The 17,089-nt window shown below is 43.8% G+C and overlaps 1 pseudogene; it reads right to left on the bottom strand.

Moving 5' to 3' along the window:
• LOC115274502 overlaps positions 1 to 3,914 on the bottom strand; it is an 8,195-nt pseudogene extending 4,281 nt beyond the window's left edge.
• Between the last annotated feature and the right edge of the window lie 13,175 nt (positions 3,915 to 17,089).

Genomic DNA, 17,089 nt, shown 5'->3' with positions numbered 1-17,089 from the left:
CATCTGTATTCATTAAGGATATTGGTCTGTAGTTCTCTTTTTTGTGTGTGTGGGTCTCTGGTTTGGGTATTAAGGTGATGCTGACTTCGCAGAGAGTTTGGAATTTTTCCTTCTATTTCTATTTTTTGGAATAGTTTGAGAAGAATGGGTATTAGTTCTGCTTTAAATGTCTGGTAGAATTCCCCTGGGAAGCCATCTGGCCCTGGGCTCTTATTCGTTGGGAGATTTTTGATAACGGATTCGATTTCTTCACTGGTTATCGGTCTATTCATGCTATCTCTTCTTGTTTGAATTTTGGTAATACATATATGTTTATGAATTTGTCCATTTCTTCGAGGCTGTCCAGCTTGTTGGCATATAATTTTTCATAGTAATCTCTAATGATTCCTTGTATTTTTAAGGGATTGGTTGTAATAGATCCATTTTCACTCATGATTTTGTCTATTTGGGTGCTCTCTGTTTTCTTTCTAAGGAGCCTGGCTAGAGGTTTATCAATTTTGTTTATGTTTTCAAAGAACCAACTCTTGGTTTCATTGATCTGCTTGACTGGTTTTTTTTTTTTTTTTGGATACTATTTTGTTTATTTCTGCCCTGATCTTTATTATTTCTTTTCTTCTGCTGGGCTTGGGGTGCTCTTGCTGCTCCCCTTCTACTTCTAGTAGGTGCTCTGTTTGATTTGAATTTGCGCTTTTTCTAATTTGTTGAAATGGCCTGGATTGCAATATACTTTCCTTTTAGGACTGCCTTTGCTGCATCCCAGAGATTTTGGATTGTTGTATTTTTGTCTTCATTTGTTTCCATATATTTTTTAATGTCTTCTCTAATTGCCTGATTAGCTCAATCATTCTTTAGTAGGGTGGTTTTTAATCTCCACATTTTTGGAGGTTTTCCAGACGTTTTCCTGTGGTTAATTTCAAGTTTCATAGCATTGTGATCTGAAAGTGTGCATGGTCTGATCTCTATTCGTTTACACTTATCGAGAGCTGCTTTATGCCCCAGTATGTGATCTATTGTGGACAATGTGCCATGTGCACTCAAAAAGAAGGTGACTTTCCTAACTTCAGGATGCAGAGTTCTAAATATATCTATCAATTCCATCTGTTCCAATGTGTTATTCAGGTCCATTGTTTCCTTAGTGATTTTCTGTCTGGTTTATCTGTCCATTGTTGTCAGTGGAGTATTAAAGTCCCCTGCAATTAGCACATTCTTATCAATAACATTGTTTCTGTCTGTGATTGTTTTATGTACTTGGGTGCTCCCGAATTTGACACAAAGATGTTTATAATTGTTAGCTCTTCCTGATGGAGAGACCCTGTAATTATTATATAACATCCTTCTTCATCTTTTGTTACTGCCTTTACTTTAAAGTCCAGTTTGTCTGATAGAAGTGTGGCTATTCTGGCTTTCTTTTGGCTTCCAGTCACATGATAGATATTTCTCCATCCCTTTACTTTTGATCTGAAGATGTCTTCAGGTCTAAAATGAATCTCTTGTAGACAGCAAATAGATGGATTTTGTTTTTTATCCATTCTGCTTCCCTGTGATGTTTGGTTAGAGCATTCAGTCCATTTACATTCAGTGTTATTATTGAAAAAGGTGGATTTAGATTCATCGTGTTCTCCATAGAATTCATGTTTGTAGTGGTGTCTTTGGCACCTTGTATTCTTTTCAACATTTCCCTCATAGAGTCCCTCTTAGGATTTCCTGTAGGGCTGGTTTGGTGGTGATAAATTCCTCAATTTTTGTTTATTTGGGAACACATTTATCTCTCCTTCTATTTTGAATGACAGGCTTGTTGGATAATTGATTCTTCGCTGCATGTTTTTTCTGATCATCACATTGAAGATTTCCTGACATTCCTTCCTGGCCTGCCAAGTTTCATTAGATAGGTCTGTAACCACTCTGATAGGTTTCCCTTTGTATGTGAGGGCCCTTTTCTCCCTAGCTGCTTTCAGAATTATCTCTTTATCTTTATACTTTGTCAGTTGCACTATGATATGTCATGCCAAAGGCCGATTCAAATTACGTCTTAAGGGGGTTCTTTGTGCCTCTTAAATTTGAATGCCTATTTCTTTCCTCAGATTTGGGAAATTCTCAGTTATAATTTGGTCTAGTATCCCTTCAGGTCCTCTCTCTCTTTCTTACTCTTCAGGAATTCCTATGATATGGATGTTGTTCTGTTTGATTTTATCACTCAGGTCTCGAATTCTCTTTTCCTGCTCCTAGATCAATTTCTCTCTCTCTCTCTCTTTTTTTTTTTTCGGCTTCCTCTTTGGCTGTAACTGTGTCTTCTAATTCACCTATTCTTCTCTCTGACTCTTCAGTCCGTCAGGTGGCCACCTCCATTTTATTATTCACTTCATTTATAGCCTTTTTTAACTCGTTACACCTATTTTGAAAGTCCCTAGTCATTGTACCAGTAGCTTCTCTGATGCTTTTTTCAAGCCCAGTGATTAATTTTATGACAATTGTTTTTAAATTCTTGTTCAGTTATGTTGTCTAGATCTGTTTTGAGCAGTTCTGTGGCTGTGACTTCTTCCTGGAGTTTCTTTAGGGGAGAGTTCTTTCATTTTGTCATTTTGGCTAGTTTTCTGTCTCTTGTCAGCTTTAAAAGCTCATTGTGCACTGTGCACCTGTTAGTATTGCTGTTAAAGGAGGCTTATTGACTGTCCTGGGCCTGTCATTTCAGGAAATGGTTTTTTAATAGGGTCTTTCACTTTCTCTTGTTGTGCCTTTGAATATTTTATTTCCCTACTCAGCGATATTTGGGATTCGCCGTCATGCACACTTTGGCTTGTTCCTTGGGGCAGCCCTGAAAAGGAAAACAGACAGACAGACACACAGGGAACAGAAGCACTCAAACACACAGACAAATCAAACAAACAAATTAAAAGGGGGAAAGGAAGAAAAGAAAAGGAAGGGAGAGAAAAGAGAAGAGAAGAAAGAAGAAAAAAATAAAGGGGGGCAGAGAGAACAAAGGACAATGGGCAGTCTAAAAGTGTATAACCAGTCGAGGGGAGAGGTAAGGATGAGATAAGGGAGAATATATCTGGATGGCAAGAGAAAAAAAGAGAAAGGAAAAAGGAAAGTAAAGAGTAAAAATTTTAAAAAAAGAGTTAAAAAGATAATAATAGTAAAAAATAAGTACAAAAAAAGCAGCAGCTCCCCCTTGCCAATAGGCATGGTTTGGTGGAGGTGGGTCTCAAGGGGCTGCTCTCAGAGGCCCCGCCTTGGTTGTTGCAGAGGATGAATGGCTTATGCGTCCCATCTCCCTGTGCCACAGCTGAGCCAAGCTGTATTTTCCAGGCCTGCCTGGCTCCAAAATCCTAATCCATGCACTTTAATGCTACCACAGATGAGATGCACTCGCTTTGGCAGCTGGTTTCTTAGCCAGGAATTTGTAGGGGGAGGGAGCAGTTTCTCTTGGCGCCAGCCGGAATTTGCACCGCGTTGCCGGAGGCGAGGTGCGCTGCAGAAGGTGAAATGCACACCCCCGCAGCCGCCACCACCACTGCCGCTGATTCCAACTCCCAGCTGGGATTGTGTAGGAGGAGGGAGCAGTTTCTCTTGGCGCCAGCCGGAATTTGCACCGCGTTGCCAGAGGCGAGGTGCGCTGCAGAAGGTGAAGTGCACACCCCCGCAGCCGCCACCGCCACTGCCGCTGATTCCAACTCCCAGCTGGGATCGTGTAGGAGGAGGGAGCAGTTTCTCTTGGCACCAGCAGGGATTTGTGCTGCAGCTGCCTGAGGCAGGGTGTGCGGCTCCATAGCAGCAGCCGCTGCTGCCGCCATCTCCCAGCTAGGATCCCGTAGGGGGAGGGAGCAGTTTCTCTTGGCACCTGCCTGCCACTGCCGGAGGCGCGGGTCTCTGCCGGAAATGAGGTGTGCGCTCCCGCTGCCACAGCTGAAATGCATGCCCCCGCTGCTGCCGCTGCTCACCACCAACTTCCTGCCTGATCCCAAAGGGGTGGGGGCTATTTTTTCCCTGTTGGCACCCAGGATTCAGGATTCGTGTGGCCAATGCTGGAGGCTAAATGCACTGTGGAAATGAGGTGTGTGCTCCCGCTCCCTCGGCCGAGGCCGAAGTGTGCACCACTGGGACCCCTGTCGCTGCTGCGGCTGCTAACTCCCTGCCGGGATCACGCAGCAGTGGAGTCTGTTTTTTCCCTTGTGCCACCTGGTTGGGGATTCGGGCTGCCCAGCAGTTATATATGAAGTGGGAGTTTTTTCTCTGTGCCAGGTTAAACGTTCTTTATCTCTTCTTTAGAGACAGTACTATGAGCCTGTTCAGTTTCTCTGTCTCTTCCCTTTGTATCTCAGGGGCTACTCACACTTGCCCCGTGGTGGGCTGGGGCTCCCACCTCCCCTGCCCCTCTTGGACTGGCCCGTTTTCCAATCTCCCCAGTTCTCACTCACTCACTCAGTCATCTTTGAGGTTGTCTTCTTTCTGGAGTCTGTATTTTCTCCTTCTGTGCAGAGCACAGTAATGCCCTTCTCAGTTCGATCGATGGGGCGGACGGAGTTTACAGAGCTTCCTTCCTCTCCGCCATCTTGGCTCCTCCGGAAGTTTTTTTCTTATGCTTTTTCTTTATTTTCTACTTTTTGCTGTATGGACTGCATTTTCTATTCTTTCATAATGTTCAATATGGTAGAAAGTATGTATCCTATTTTCAGCCTTATTGGTGGTTGGCTTCACATTTTTCAAGTTTTCTTTTTTGTGTGTATGTTTATTTATTTTTGAAAGAAAGACAGAGCACGAGTGACGGAGGGGCAGAGAGAGAGGGAGACACAGAATCCAAAGCAGGTTCCAGGCTCTGAGCTGTCAGCACAGAGCCCGATGCAGGGCTCAAACCTATGAACTGTGAGATAATCACCTGAGCTGATGTTGGACGCTTAACTGACTGAGTCACCCAGGCTCCCCCTCCAATTTTTTGGATCTATGGTCCTCTGCCAGAGTTACGAGTGAAACTATTTGGAGGGACCATCCTAAAATTTATTGTATAATCCTAGTTTTTTTTATCAAATTATTATTACTAAATTATTACATTTCATATTGTACATATTCTTTCAGGTTTTTTTCTTGGCACCTAGTATTGAAATCAGCTCTATGAAAATTTTAAGGGCATTTGACTTGGACTGTGTGTGCACGTCTGCTCTATACCATGACTTCTCCGTTCCTGAGAATTTTATTTGCTTTCTCTTTCACCCAGCTGGTGTATATCTTTAAAATACTTCTGGGGCACCTGGGTGGCTCAATTGGTTAAGCATCCGACTTCAGCTCAGGTCATGATCTTGCGGCTTGTGGGTTTGAGCCCTGCATCAGCCTCTGTGCTGACAGTTCAGAGCCTGGAGCCTGCTTCAAACTCTGTGTCTCTTCCCTCTCTGCCGCTCCCCTGCTCATGCTCTCTCTCAAAAATAAATAAACTTAAAAAAGTTTTTTTAATATATTTTGTAAGCAGATGTTAAATACATAATTTGAGTGTGTATGTGTACTATTTGAACTTCAAAATATACTATTTTAATTTTTGAATGGGAAATACTTTCACATGATTCAAAACTCAAATGAGTATGTATGAAGAATTACTCAGGCTCTTCCACTCGTGTCCCTAGGTTTTTCAGTATAATTTCCCCCAATAGCCATTAACCACAGTGCCTAGTTTCGTATGTTTCCCTTCACTTCTTTATGAATAAACATGCCAATATTAATATGGATTCTTATTTTTCTACTATTTTAATCCCTAAGACAGCATATTATAATACTGTTTTGCAATTTCTTCCTTTCATGTAACAATGGATCTTGACAATCTTTCCATATCACTCCTGAGAAAACTTCCATGTTGTTTTTTAATTTTTTTTTATGTTTTTTATTTCTTTTTGAGAGACCAGAGAAAGACAGCATGAGCAGGGGAGGTCAGAGAGAGAGGGAGACACAGAAACCGAAGCAGCCTCCAGGCTCAGAGCAATCAGTCAGCACAGAGCCTGACGTGAGGCTTGAACCCACAAACCATGAGATCATGACCTGAGCTGAAGCTGGACGCTTAACCGACTGAGCCACCCAGGCGCACCTTCCATGTTCTTTTTGAGAATATAATTGCATAGCATTTCACTGTTTGTTAGGTATGGTGTATTTTTGAGTTCTGGCATGTCTGAGAATAAGCTTTTCCCGTCACACATGTCAAATCCTTGGGCCACAGAGTATTTCTCCATAAGATGGTATAGATGCTATTATCAATACCAGGGTGATGTTTGTTTCTTTGTTGGTATCCCCATCTTTTCTACCTGCATCCTCAAAGTTTAGGTACTTTAATGGGATGGCTTTAGATCTTTTGCTGATTCTATTTAGAAGACAGTAAGCTCTTTTATCTGCCTATTTTAAAATCTCAGGAAAATTTTATTCTCCCATAACTTCAATAATTAGGTCTAATTCACTTCTTCTGCTCTCCTCTTGAGAAACACTAATCAGGGGTGCCTGGGTGGCTCAGTCGGTTAAGCCTCCGACTTCGGCTCAGGTCAGATCTCACGTTCGTGGGTTTGAGCCCCGCATCAGGCTTTGTGCTGACAGCCAGCTCAGAGCCTGGAGCCTGCTTCCGGTTCTGTGTCTCCTTCTCTCTCTGCCCCTCCTCCGCTCATGCTCTCTCTCTGTATCAAAAATAAATAAAACATTTAAAAAATTTATTATAGAAACACTAATCATATTCATACTAGCACATCATACTAAGGTTTGGGGGTTCCTATGTCAGAAAAACAGTTTATCAATGGCTTAAATAAAATAGAGGTTTATTTTGTTTGCATAAAGAAAAGGGATAAGCAGTTGCTAGTCTTGGTTCAGTATTTTAAGGACATTGGAGGGGCTCCTGGGTGGCTCAGTTGGATAAGTGTCCAACTTTGGCTCAGGTCATGATCTCATAGTTCATGGGTTCGAGCCCCACATCAGAATCTGTGCTGACAGCTCAAAGCCTAGATCCTGCTTCCAATTCTGTGTCTCCTTCTTTCTCTCTCTACCCCTCTCCCACTCATACTCTGTCTCTCTCTTTCAAAAATAAACATTTAAAAAAATAGGGTGTTGGAATCTAAAGCCCTGATTCCCGTGGCCTTTTCCCTCAGTCAAAAGATGGCTGCTCCATCCCTGATCTAGTGAGAAGAAAGATTAAAGAAGCCAGAAGGAAGAAGGGATGGCACTTGTATCAGGAAACCAAGGAGCACTTGACTGGCTTAGTCAAAGAGCATGTGACTCTTTATCTCAAGGCTGCAAGTTTGTAAGTTTGAGTCCCACCTTCGGTGTAGTGATTACTTAAAAAAAATCTTAAAAAAAAAAAAGCAAAACTGTCCCAGCAAACCTCAGCAGAGCTTAGCTTACTATCTACTGGGCAGAACTATGTCACAAATCGACCTTCGATGAATTTTTTAAGTTTTTTTTAATATTTATTTTTATTTTTGAGAGGTAGGGGAGCAGAGAGAGAGGGAGACACACGAATCCAAAGCAGGCTCCAGGCTCCGAGCTGTCAGCACAGAGCCTGATGCAGGACTCAAACTCGGGAACCGAAAGATCATGGCCTGAGCCAAAGCCGGATGCTTAACTGACTGAGCCACCCAGGCGCCCCGGGTGAATGTTGTTTTTAAGGCCACCTCCAACAAAACTAGGATTATGTCAGTCCAGAAAAGGAGAGCATGGATAATTCTATTGTGTCTCTGGCACATCTGTGTGTTCTCTGGCTTCTAATCCTGTGTAGCTATCATTTTCTTGGATCTTTTTCCCTGCCTTCTCAGTGAACTTTCAAAGGACATCCTCCAAAATGGATTTTATTTTTTTATTTAAAAAAATTTTTTTTAATGTTTTATTTATTTTTGATACAGAGAGAGACAGAGCATGAGACGGGGAGGGGCAGAGAGAGAAGGAGACACAGAACCGGAAGCAGGCTCCAGGCTCTGAGCTGGCTGTCAGCACAGAGCCTGATACGGGGCTCGAACCCACGAACTTGAGATCTGACCTGAGCCGAAGTCGGAGGCCCAACCGACTGAGCCACCCAGGCGCCCCCAAAATGGATTTTAATTCTGTTCTTGAATTTTAGTTTTTCTGTAATATTTTCTGATCTCATTCATTTTCCCCTTCTCATATATCCTATTGTCTTTTCATCTTGGTTTTTTTTTTTTTTTTCCTCTCTGTGTGACTTTTTGCTTGCTTCTCTCAGAAGCCAGGGCTTCTCCGGGTCATGTTATAGCGGACCCTTCTGTGGAACGCCTGCTCAGCCCATCGCCCTCTCTCTCCTTGAAGAACAGGCCCCCTGGCCCTGGAGGACGATTTTGACCCTATGTGATCCTGCATCCTTAGATCCAGCTGATGACCAACGGCGGTCAATTGACTCATACTACCAGGTTAGATGATCTCCCCCTGGGAATACGAAATTGGAATTTAAAAGCACTATTTTAATCTGGTTGGAAATAAATGTTATTTCAGGAGTGTGAGGCAGCCATCCACTGGGATGCTGGTCGACATTTAACAGCCAACTTTTTGAGAAAAATAAATGGGTGTACATATATATATATATACACACACACACATACACATATATATAACAGATCTTACTGATGTATAGAATACAATTTATATATAATAAAATATATAATACTTGATTGCAAATCTCACATAGCCAATTGATTCTAATGGAAAGCTTTCACTGATTTTTGCTAAATCCTTATATTTGTAGCAAAACTTTACTCATGATTGATGGATGAGGATAGTTCCAACATGAATGTTACGAACATAAGTTCTCATTTATGTTGTGTTATCTTAGGAAGACAAAAATAAAACAACAAAGTCCTATTTCAAAACTTTTCTTGTTAGTGGTATGAGGACTTCTTTGCTGCAAAGGGTAATCGTTTTTGAACACCGGAGGAATATTTCCTCAAAGTTTTGTGCTAGTCCCAATGCAAAGGCTATGGTGCATTTTAAAGTCTACTCAGAATGATGAACATTTCACCATTACTTAAGTTTTGGACAGTCAACAAAATAATAAATCAATTGATTTATAATATTTGTCGGTTTCTGTGGCGTAAATATTTCCACCACGGCTGACTTCAAACACCTGATGTGAGTTAATCGAATGCAGAGTCAGAAAGAGATGTACAATGGTACACCATTATACAGTATTTTCAACACATAGACTCAATAGACAACACAGCCTCCAGAGCAGAGATAATAGAAAGTGTACTGAAATACATAAATTAAGTATTGATGACTTTTGAGTATTTATTACCCTTTGTTTTTAATATAACTCATTTAGCTAGAGTTTATATAATTTAATTTTTAATAACTGGCATGCCTAACAGCCAGTCTACAAAATTCCTGCAAATAACAATCGGCTTTCAAGAGTCTAGAAGCAGCAGCTCAAGCACAGGGCTGCACAAGCTCTGCCACAGGCCCAGGAAGCAGAGTAAGCCAGTGGGCAGAACCAGAGGGAGACAGGAAGGGGTGTGGGGAGGAGGGGAAAGAGAAGGAGGAAGAAGAGAATGAGAACAAAGCCAGGATTCAAAGAAAGTCAAAGAGAGTGGTCAGGGGACCATGGCGTGCATTCCTGGATTGTCCAGCTAATCGGTTCCAGTAGTTCCTGCCACCTCGTGCAATTCTGCACTTCTGTATTATAAAGATGTACTTCATATCCTTATCACAGACTCTTTGGGGCACCTGGGTGGCTCAGTCAGTTGAGTGTCTGACTTTGGCTCAGGTCATGATCTCATGGTTTGTGAGTTTGAGCCCCGTGTCGGGCTCTGTGCTGACAGCTAGTTCAGAGCCTGGAGTCTGTTTCAGATTCTGTGTCTCCCTCTCTCTCTGACCCTCCCCTGCTCACGCTGTCTTTCTCTGTCTTTCAAAAATAAATAAAAAACAAAAAAACCCCAAATTCTTCTTCTTGTGTTTTTTTTTTTTACACTTTATTAAGAACAGTTTGCTGAATCCAAACCAGCTTAAGATAATACTTGCTGTTCATGCTGGGCACCTGGGTGACTCAGTCAATTAAGTGTCTGACTTCGGCTCAGGTCATAATCTCGCAGTTTGTGGGTTCAAGACCTGCATCAGGCTCTGTTACAACAGCTCGGAGCCTGGAGCCTGCTTGGGATTCTGTGTCTTCCTCTCTTCTCCCCCTCCCCTGATCGTGCTCTGTCTTTCTCTCAAAAATAAATAAGCATTTAAAAAAATATTTTTTGTTTTTTATTTATTTTTGAGAGACAGAGTGCGAGCAGGGGAGGGCAGAGAGAGAGAGGGAGACATAGAATCAGAAACAGGCTCCAGGCTCTGAGCTGTCAGCACAGAGCCTGACATGGGGCTCAAACCCACAAACCATGAGATCATGACCTGAGAAGCCGGACCCTTAACCAACTGAGCCACCTAGGCGCCCCAATAAACATTTAAAAAATTTAAAAAATACTTGCTGTTCAGGCACTGAATTCTATGTTGAGGACTTTTCAGATGCAATGACAAAAGATGAAATATTTATATCAGTTAATATTTAGAGTTACAGTGCTAGCTTCCCGAGGTGTAAACTTCCCCGTGTTTGACCCAAAGTGCCATACAGCATGCAGAGTGCTTGACCATAACACCGGCACTTACTTGTCACACACCTTCTTGATATTGAATTATGGAATAATTCTTTTAGACACAGTATTTAATTATTTCTGTTTATGAATTCTTGATTTCAACTAAAGGACAGAGGTGTGGGGAAGGGTAATGTAGAATGAGGTTGAGCTTTCCGGTTTGTCGTTTACGTATTTTTTGCAGTTATGTATAATGATGGTTATAATGTGTTAACACACTTGATTTTAGTAAAAATTATTTACAAATCACATTGTCAAATTCCAATCTTTCCTTTGAAGGAGCCTTCAGTTTTGTGTGAAAAGATAACGATGGTGACGAGGTTTTTGTTCTTAAGGGAAAGATTAGAGAGATCAGAGCTCACACGAGTGGGGAGAGAGGCCAGAGGAAGAGACAGAAAATCCCAAGCAAGCTCCACTCTCAGCACAGAACCCAACGCAGCGCAGCTTGGTTCCACAACCCTGGGATCACTACCTGAGCTGACAGGAAGAGCTGGATGCTTACCGAACGAGCCACCCACGAGTCCCAAGGGAAAGAGTTTAACGAGCCCCCATGCGTACATCATCTACCTTCAACAATTACTAACTCCTGGTCCTTTTGTTCCTATGGACTCTTCTTCCACTGGATTACCGTCAAGAAAGCAAAAGCCGGACGTAATGTCATTTTCATCCACAAATAAGGAAATGATTTTAAAAATGTATTCCCAGTCTTAATTTGTTTTATGTGGTTGCACTTAATATTAGGAAAAACTTCCTTTTCTTTCGAGTTTTATTTATTTTTTTTGTGATCTCTACATCCTGCGTGGGGCTCGAACTCACAACCCCGAGATTAAGAGATGTTCACTCCTCCCACTGGGCCAGCCAGGTGTCCTTAGTATAATATTCTTGTTTCCTCTATTGAGAAATCCTGGGGGGCCTCAGCTGTCATGAATGAATCAAATCAGATGTCCAGAAAAGACCCCTTTCCTCATTTAAGCTGTTCAAGTTCATGAGCACAACGATGTGTAACACAGTTGCAGTTGCCTCTGTGTGGTGTGCCCAGTTTCCAGTCACCCTTCTGCTCAGTCCCCCAGAGCCATTCCTTTTCCTCGGTTTTAGTTTTCTTTGGCCCCACAGTTTTACCACTTTTTGAACACCAGGTTCAGAGTAGATCCCCGGAATCTGTAATTTTAGTAATCATCTGGGGAATCCTTGCATCTGATACATTTGAAAAAGACCAAGGTTTGAGATGCTTAGGTGCGTGAACCACACAGAGGGCTCCCCGCCCCACCAGCTCACGGAGGGACTCTCAGGGACTTCTCTTTGTGTCACCCTCTAGGCCACCAGCATCCCTTCAAAACATACTCAAGAGTCAAACCCCTCCTCACCAAAAGCACTGCTACTGCCTCATGGAGACACCATCCTCTGTGCTCTGGACTGCAGGTACGTCCTGACGGGTGCCCGCCCCCCCCTCTGCCGTCACTGCTTTCCTACAGTCTATTCTATGCTCCACTCGCCAGCCATACTGGGTCCTTGAAAAGAACCAGATACCATCTCTCTCCTGTTCAAAACCCTCTGTTACGGACTAAATTGTCTCCCCTCAAAATTCCTGTGTTGAAGCCCTAACCCCCCAGTGCCTCAGAATGTAACTGTATTTGGAGACAGGGCCTTTAAAAGATCATCAGGTTAACCTTTGGTCATTAGGGTGGTCCCTAATCCAATACGACTGGTGTCCTTAGAAGAGGAAATCAGGACACAGACACGCACAGAGGGATGACAATGTGAAGTCACAGGGAGGAGACAGACGGCCACCTGCAAGCCAAGGAGAGAGGCCTGCGGTGAAGCTGACCTGCCCGCGCCTTGATCTCAGACTTCCAGCCCCAGAATTGTGAGAAAACACATTTTGTTGTTTAAGCTCGCCAGTCTGTGGTCTTTGGTACGGTAATTGTAGCCAACTAATACACCATTGGAGAGTGGCTCCTGACCCCACCTCGAGAAAAAGTCAAAATTCTTACTCACACCTACTAAGCCCTAGATGATAAATTTACCAGACTAGGCACCCACTGTTTGGAAACTCACTGTTTCTGCAAATTGGAAGGCGGAGGAATTGCCATTGGTACATGGAAATGGGATCAACACGGTTACTGTTGCCACAGGAAAAATCCAGAGCTGATAGGAAAATTAGTCATCAAAAAATATGAACCGCGGGCGCCTGGGTGGCTCAGTTGGTTAAGATCTCAGGTCATGATCTCATGGGTTGTGAGTTTGAGCCCTGTATTGGGGTCTCTGCGGTCAGTGTGGAGCTGGCTTCAAATCCTCTGTCTCCCTTTCTTTCTTCCCCTACCCCACTTACATGCTCTCGCTCTCTCTCTCTCTCTCTCTCTCTCTCTCTCTCTCAAAAATAAATAAATAAACATTCAGAGGCACCTGGTGGCTCAGTCACTTAAGTGTCTGACTTTAGTGAGGATCATGAGTTTGAGCCCTGCATTGGGCTCTGACAGCTCAGAGCCTGGAGCCTGCTTCAGATTCTGTGTCTCCCTCTCCCTCTGCCCCTGCCCTGCTTATGCACACTCTCTCTCGTTCTCTCTCTCAAAAAAATAAACATTAAAAAATTAAAAACAAATAAACATTAAAAATTAGAAATAAATAAATATTAACCTTCCTGGTGGTCACATAAATTAAAATCTCATCTCAGAAAGCTTAGCCAACTCTGCCTCTTTGCCTTTCTGATCCACGCTTCAATGGAGATCTTGGGAACAATCCTTTAGCTCTTGGTAGACGGGGTAGGACCACACAAATCGCCCTTAGTCGTCCGAACTGGGTATTGACGGTAGGTTAAGGGCTGAAATGGAGCAACACATGCAATTGCTCATTTTAACTGAAGGACCGTAAATCTGTAGCCTGGATGCGCTGTTTGCACCGAGATGTTCCAACCGCAGGCCGGAGGCTGGGAGAGCTGGCTCGCTCCTGTCTGGGCCGGGCGGCTGATCTTTCCATCCAAGAAATTACTGCTTCTCATCATTGGTGCTGTTGCTCTTAACGAGGAGGGGGAAGACAGATTGAAATGACCTGTTTCGGGCAGCGGGGTGGGGAAGGAAAGGAGTGCTTTCTTGGGTTTGGGCGAAGAGCTTAAATGAAGATGGAGGGAACGCTGCTGGGCCATCCGGGTCCCGCTTACCTGCCGGTTAGTTTGCTTGGGCGGCCATTGCAAAAGACCACAGACTGGGGGGCTTCGACAACAGAAAATGTGTTTTCTCACCGTTCTGGAGGCTGGGACGTCCGACATGCAGGTGTCAGCAGGACTGGTTTCTTCAGAGATCTTTCCCCCGTGGTTTGCAGATGGCCGCCTTCTCACAGCGCCCTCACAGGGGCCTTGTCTCTGCGCATGTGCACATCCCTGATGTCTCGCTGTGGGTCCTAATCTCCTCTTGGACACCAGTCAGATTGGATGAGGGTCCACCCTAATCGGCTTCATGTTAGCTTAATCACCTCTTTGAAGGCCCTATCTCTAAATACAGCCACATTCTGAGGTCTTGCGGGTTAGTGCTTCGCATATGAATTTGGGGGCGGGATACAATTCTGCCCATCACACGTGCCTGGTGCACCCCTCTCTGAGCTACTGAGTGCTTGTGGCTAATGACTTTCAGCTGTCCCTTCCTCCGAGACTCGTTCTTGGCCAACCAGGGTTTCCTTACTGGCATGGTTACTCTTGCACAATTGTGTAAAAGGCCGACCCTCTTTCCTCAAGGTGAGACCAGCATAGCAGTGCTGTCTGCTGCGGAGCTGTCTTTGGGGTCACGGTCAGGCTAGACTCCATGTGAAACCACATCCTTCTTAGCTTCTTCCCCTAGGCCATCCTGCTCTCTTAGTCCCCTCCCTCTGGGAGCACTCCTCCAGTCAGTCACTTACACCCAGATCCCTGCCTCAGGCTCTGCTTCCGGGGGACCGATTCAAGGCAGTGTTATCTTAGATCTTCTTTAGGATGACTCCAATTTGAACCCTAGAATCTAAGAATGGAAAATGGAAGTTACTGTCAATGCATTTTGTCTTCTCCACTTTGAAATGGCCCTTGAATCTGTCCCTTTCTTTCCATTCCTTCAACCACTATCCTAACTCAGGCCATCATCACCTCTTGCCTAGACTAAAGCTCACAACAAGGCTCCCTGCCTCAATTCTCCACATTTTCTTCAGAGTGCCTTTTTGTGGAACTATTAGGATTAACTTTGATGTGGTTTAAAACCTTTTAATACCTACCCGGCTACTCCTGATATCAGCCTCCATCACTTACCCTTCTCTGCCTGCAGGAGACAGTCCATGTTCCTTAGCAAGGCCTTCAAGGCCCTTTCTGGCTGGCCCCTCCTCACGTTTCCAGTCCCCAGGGGGCCTGCATGAAGAAGTCCAAGAAGCGCTGGTGTAGGCAGTCTCTGCCAATCAGTCACTGGATAACATATGTATTTCTTGCCAAGTCCAGAGGCACACGTCAAGGCTCTGTCCTTGGTCCTTCCCAAGCACTTACCTGTGCATGACATGAGAACACAGGGGACAGGCTGCTACCGACACGAAGAATCCCAGAGGTGCGGCAGAAGCACTGGAGTCAGGAGACAAACATGCTGAGAAGTCGAGGTGAAGGACTGACACTAATTATTAGTCTAAAATAAAATCTGATCAAGACAAAAGAATTCATAGGATATTTGAGAATAGGGCCTTGGGCAGCATGACATATGGTATCTATTCCGGGAGCATCATCCCTGGGCCCCACAGAAGGGTTCCATTCCAGATTAGTTTGGGAAACACAACCACGCATTTCCCTCCTATTATAAAGTCAGTTGAAGCACTAGAAAATTCAGAGGCTCTGAGATGCGGTCATAGTCAGTTCTCTTGGTTTAATTCACTAGTCCTCAAACAGAACCCTTTCTGTATATTACCCATTAATACCCATGGAACCCGTGTGGGAAACTCTGGCTTGGAGCCTAGTTTATGGTCTATGAAAAAGACAAAGCTAGCTTTAAAACATAAACACATTTTTTAAAAATAATAGTTTATTATCAAATTGGTTTCCATATAACACCCAGTGCTTCTCCCCACAAGTGCCCCCCTCCATGACCATCACCCCTTTCTCCCCCTCCCCCTTCCCCTTCAGCCCTCAGTTTGTTTTCACTATTCAATAGTCTCTCATGGTTTGTGTCCCTCTCTCTCCCCAACTCTTTTTCCCCCTTCCCCTCCCTATGGCCCTCTGTCCTTCTCTGCCTTACTTATTTCACTTAGCATGACACCCTCAAGGTCCATCCACTTTCCTACAAATGGCCAGATTTCATTCTTTCTCATTGCCATGTAATACTCCATTGTATATATATACCACATCTTCTTGATCCACTCATCAGGTGATGGACATTTAGGCTCTTTCCATGTTTTGGCTATTGTTGACAGTGCTGCTATGAACATTGGGGTGCACGTGCTCCTATGCATCAGCACTTCTGTATCTTTTGGGTAAATCCCTAGCAGGAAACACAAACATTAACAGGAGTACTTTTTCAGAAGAAGAGGAGGTGCACAGCTCCCTACAGTCTGATGAGTACCGTGTGGACTTCAGAACCGAAGAGGGACAGACACTGGAAGATCCAAACATCTCCAGAGATGAACGCCAGGACAGGGAAGGCACACCACAGCTGTCCTATCGTGAACATCCAACTCAGAGCAGATTTTCCTTTCCTGCCTCAACACATGATGACAGTGATGGGGCTGGGACAGACGGGCAGGCATCCAAAGAGCTGAAGAAGCCCCCGCAAGGTGGAAAAGGCTCTGGGGGAGCCCCTCCCTCCACAGGACCACCAAGTCACTGCTGTCAAATTTTTACCTGAGTATCCCGTGAAAGAGGAATTAAAATGTCTCTGAGAGGGACCAGAGAACAGACCAGACACAGGTGGATTAGTTACAGAAAAGTGAAAAGTAAAAAGTCAGACAAGCTGTGTCTGAAGATCGCTAGGCAATAGAATTACAAATAATAAGAAAAATTTAACCAAAAATGTGTTAACTTGAAACATTTTACAAAAGGTTTCTAAATGAGTTTTGGTTTCAAAAGGAAATTGAAGGGGCGCCTGGGTGGCTCAGTCAGTTAAGCATCTGACTTCAGCTCAGGTCATGATCTCAGTCAGTGGGTTTGAGCCCCGCATCAGGCACTGTGCTGCCGGCTCAGAGCCTGGAGCCTGCTCAGATTCTGTGTCTCCCTCTCTCTCTGCCCCTCCCCTGCTCGCTCTCTGCTCTATCTCTCAAAATAAAATAAAGACATTAAAAAAAACATTCAAAAGGATATTGAAGAAACAAATTACACACTATTCAGAAATAAACAATAATTAGAGAGCTACAGGTCAGAATCTGGGAGACGTGTTCAAAACAGTACTTAGGACAATGCATACCATTAGGGGCACTGATAACAAAACAAGAAAGACTGATGTTAGGTAAATAGTTTTTAACCTAAGAAGCTGGTAAGTGTATAGCAAAATCAATCCAAAGGACATATTAACAGAAAT

This window comes from Suricata suricatta, chromosome 12 (assembly GCF_006229205.1).
Source record: "Suricata suricatta isolate VVHF042 chromosome 12, meerkat_22Aug2017_6uvM2_HiC, whole genome shotgun sequence".
NCBI lineage: Eukaryota > Metazoa > Chordata > Mammalia > Carnivora > Herpestidae > Suricata > Suricata suricatta.
Note: the sequence above shows the minus strand (reverse complement) of the source record. Positions and strands in the feature narration are given on the sequence as shown.